This window comes from Triticum dicoccoides, chromosome 2A (assembly GCF_002162155.2).
Source record: "Triticum dicoccoides isolate Atlit2015 ecotype Zavitan chromosome 2A, WEW_v2.0, whole genome shotgun sequence".
Taxonomy (NCBI): Eukaryota; Viridiplantae; Streptophyta; class Magnoliopsida; order Poales; family Poaceae; genus Triticum; species Triticum dicoccoides.
This window is the reverse complement of record NC_041382.1, coordinates 527,517,036-527,521,663: the sequence shown is the minus strand read 5'-3', so window position 1 is coordinate 527,521,663 and position 4,628 is coordinate 527,517,036.

Here is a 4,628-nt window from a genome sequence, read left to right as displayed (position 1 = left end):
AAAAAAAATTTGGGTCGGCTTGGGATGGGGCAGCTTATTTTGGCAGCCACCAAAAGAACTGGGACATAAGCATACCTACTTAAGTTGTCAGTAAAAGTCGTAAAGGTGTCCACCGTGCGCTGGTATACTGGACCACATACATCAATGTGAATTATCTCGAACAAGTCACTCGGCCGTTCAACATGACCAATGAACGACGTCTTGGTCATTTTCCCCATGAGACAAGCCTCACATGTGTCAAATGATTCGAAATCAAAAGACTGTAAAACTCCAGCATTATGAAGCTTCTACATGTGCTTCTTTCAGATATTGCCAAGACGCAAGTGCCACATAAATATGGTATTTGTCATGAATAAGACCACCAGTTTCAAGAAGGGCAAAGCCAAAAACGGCAAGGGCGCCGATAGGATCGACACCCAAGAAAAGCCTAAGGTGGCGCCACTAAGGATACAGCTCGGATACTTAGGGGACACGCTGGGGACTCGGGAGGCCCAATAACGGGCTCGACGCCGATACGAACCCTAATTTTTCAGGCTACTTGACCACGAACGCCACAAAGGGGCTCGACCTCAAACCTGCTCAAGGCTCCAGCTAATGCGCCACCGTCACCGCCTGGTCGAGCAGTTTCCCAACCCGGCAAGGTGGCAACCTCTCCTCCCAAAGGCAACCACACTCGAGCATGTAACCATCTCTTTGGGTGAAACTCAATTTCAATGTTTTTAACAGAATAATCACGCCGCGATATCCTATCTAATACTATTCTATGAAACTGAATTTCAATGTTTTAGATGCATATCATAGCTTGTTTTTCTACATGTAATTGCATAGTAATTTTTTTTGTATGAGATGGTAGTTAGGGAACTATGTTCACTGGCTCGACTAGATCAAGATGAACATATCAACAGCACAATGCACAAGGAATTCATAACCTATCAGATAAGTGCAAACAAAGCAATCGCGCCAAACCGCAACATGATAAATTAAGAGGTTAAAAACAGATCAAGAGGATAAATTGAAGTGCCCATACTCCGACGGGTGCGCTTCTTGTACAGGATGCGGTAACCACATTCACGGCACTGGATCACATCCCCTGTCTTGAGTGTGTTCTCAGCTCCGCAATCTAGAGACACATACACATACTTGTCAGAATATGAAGGGGAAATCAAATTATTTATAATGTATACACAACGAGGAATTTATTAACCCGCATGGGCTAGTTGTCTAAGGTGGCACTTAAACACCATAATATTTATAACATTTACCACGTAAATGTGAAAGCTTATGGGAGTTCGAAATATAAGTTTTGGGGGGGGGGGGATTATAGATAGGAAACATTCCTAATAAAACATCAAAAGTATACTTTATTTTTCCTTGGAAGAATATCATCAACACGGGGAGGACAAAGAGAATGAAAAGGGGCACAAATCTAATGGATGTAGTACTTGCATTGAAAAGAAATGGCATAACTAGAATGTATGTCCACAGAGATTACAAATTTAATATTAGTCAAATTACTAATTGCAAAGCCATTACCAAACTATCCCATGAATCCAGATTATGTATCAAATAATTGTCTAGATCGTCTTATACTCTTATTTAGTTCAGAGTTATTGAACTGTATATAAGAAAATGTAAACTCTAATTTTAAAATGGAAGATAAGAGACACCAAAGTGAACACTACTTTTTGTTCGACATTACAGTGGGGAATAGTAACATTTTGTATTAATAGCTGCATCACATCAGAAAGTGATGAAATTTTGAATTTGCAGTAACCAAACTTCATCTTGATACTGTTAGGCTGCTCTATAGCTTGCTAATTTATTCACTAACAGTAAAACAGAAAAATTATCAAAACACAAATTCATGGTCGAAAAATAAATCATGGTCATGAACTTGTCGCATTAGAGTGGGAAAATGTGAATACTCTGAAGTGAAAGGATTCAGATTCAAGGTTTACTCTTTAAATTCAGCGTCTGGAAATAAATCGTGGTCATGAGAACTTGTAAAGCAAGTGAAAGGCTCTTAACTCATATAGATACTCTCAACTCATCTGGATAAACTAAGATTTCAGCAGATGAGACAACAGATTATTCCCACCATTCTCTAACAGCAGCAACTCCAGGAAGTTCTCCTTTATATGTAACACCTTGAGTTAAAAAACTAAGGCGATGTGCAGATTAACATGGCTAGATTTTTTTTAGCTAACACAGAATGCAACAAACATTGGTAAATAATAATGAGAGTAATAAGCTCACTGTTTGTAAAACCATAGCTTACACCCACAAATAAGAAAGATGAGAAGATACATGAGCATCTGCCATAGATGACAACCCTGAATGAAGAAAACATCTTGGCAGAATAGAATAAATAAGCCAAGGATAGTTTTGACCCAAAAAAAATCCTAGACTGCACTATATTTCTTTCTATTTATAGAATATTGGGGTAGAGTTTTGTTTGGGACACAATTGTTTAGACACGGACGGTTCCACATAGCTAATCGAACATAATAGCACATCGCTTAAAGTAATACCATGTGAAATATTGTGTTCTTCACAGTTTCATGAGTAAACACCAATAATTCCACCAAGTTTCACTGCTGTAAGTGTTCTTGTCTGAATATTGATCTTCAGACCGTCCCGGGTTTGACACTCGACTCCAAAAAACTAACCCCGCCTATAGAAACAGCCCAAGAGAGAACGGGGGACCCGCTGCCGGAGAAGCGAGCAGAGGAGGGCGAAAACAGCAGCCTCGCTGGCGTTCCCAAGCGAGAAACCGTCGCCGACTCGTCCCCCTTTTTTTCTGCGGGGAGGAAAGCGATTCGTGGTCGACAAATTCCAGAAAAGAAAAAACGAACGAGAGAGGGAGATCACCTCCGCACAGATAGCTGACAGGCTCCGGTTGCTGCGGATCCAGCGGGGAAGGGAAGGAGTAGGGTTTAGCAAGCTAGGGTTCGTGAGGGGCTGCTCGGTGGGAAGAAGGCTATGCGAGTACTGAACTTGGGACGAGATTCGTGATTCGCCGGCAAGTCTGTATGGCATGACTGCGGTCTGCGGGATACCGAGGCTATCCAGGCCAGACTACCGTAGGATTGTATTTTTTGACGGTTAGGATCGCAGCGGTGGCACCATGCAATTTTATCTCGCCCAAGGGGAATTTTTTTTCGAGAATACGCAAAGTTTGCATATCATTTCATTGATAGAAGAAGTTAGAACGAGTACAACAGATGATACAACACATGACACGGACGCAAGGACGTGAACATGGTGTCCGAAGGAGAGAGACAAAGGAAACACGACCCAAACAAAGAAAAACACAGCTACACTCGCCGCCCTGAGAAGCAGCTCAGACCAACAACTAGACAACCAACTTCTTCAAATCTAGAACCGAGGACGCCGCGAGCATACAAGACAACGCCTTCATAAGGAGAACGATGCCGAGACGCCGTCGTCGTCCGATCCGGATAACCAGAACCTAGGGTTTCCCCCGATGCTCGAAGAGGGGCACAGATAACGGCCATGGCAGCGCCTTCAAGAAGGGAACTACATCCGCGGGTGTCGCCGCTGCCAGCATAAGATGCAGGGATTTCGCCCTGGCCAGAGTCCGAGCAATCCCAAGCCGTCGGAGCACGAACAGGAGAGAGGAGGTCAGGCATAGGCCAAAACTGCAACCACAGGACGAGGAGCCACGCCCGCCGTCAAAGAAGGCACTGGGCGCCGCCGGACGTGTGAGCTCCGAAGGAGGGCAAGGTTGGGTGACTGAGCGTAATGAGAGGCGGTGGGGGTGTGATGATGGCCGGAGACCTGGATGAGCCAGGATCTGGAAGGGAGCGCAAATCCCACGACACCAGGACGGGGGCAGCAAGGATGCCAGCGAGTCCTAAAGAGCTGGAAGAGAACGCAGGTCTTGGAGCGTGCTGGAATCGAAGATGCGCCAGGATGGACGGCCAACAAGGGCACCAGCAGGGTGATGGGATGCGGAGACGCCAAGGGCCAGTGAACCAAAGGGGCTGAAAAGAGCGCACCTCCCAGGGCTCGCTGGAACCGTAGCCGCGTCGGTCGGCCATGGACGCAGGAAGGGGGTGCAGGTCCATGACCGCCGGGCTGAACCACCCCTGCTGGGGTGGGGGATGTGGTGAAGAAGAATGCGCACACAGCCAAACCTCCCGGCCGATGCGCTGCAAGCAGCAGCCGCAGTTGCCGGGCACAACCAAGAGCCTCCATGGTCGTCTCCCGAGGAGACCAGCCCAGAGCTCAAACAGGGAGGGGTGGGTCGGGAAGGTGAGGGGAGCCGTCGCACGGAGGGCATGCCCGGCCGGAGAGAGAGCACCGCAGCCGGACGGGGAAGCCCCCAGATCGCATCTGGGCGGACCTAGCCACGGATGCCGGCAGGGGAGGCGACCGGATCCGGCGCGTGGCCCGCCAGATCCGCGGGTGAGGGCCAAAGCAGGGGCGGTCAAAGGCTGAGCAGAGGTGGCCGGCGGCGGAAGAAGTGGCCGGTGACGAAGCTCGCGTCGAGGAGTGATGAGGGAGAGTAGGAAGCCTAGCAGGCTTGCCCCGCCGCCGCAGTCCTTGGGGGCCGAGCAGGCTTCGCCGCCGGTACCCTCCGGCGACGGCGAGGAGGAGTGAGC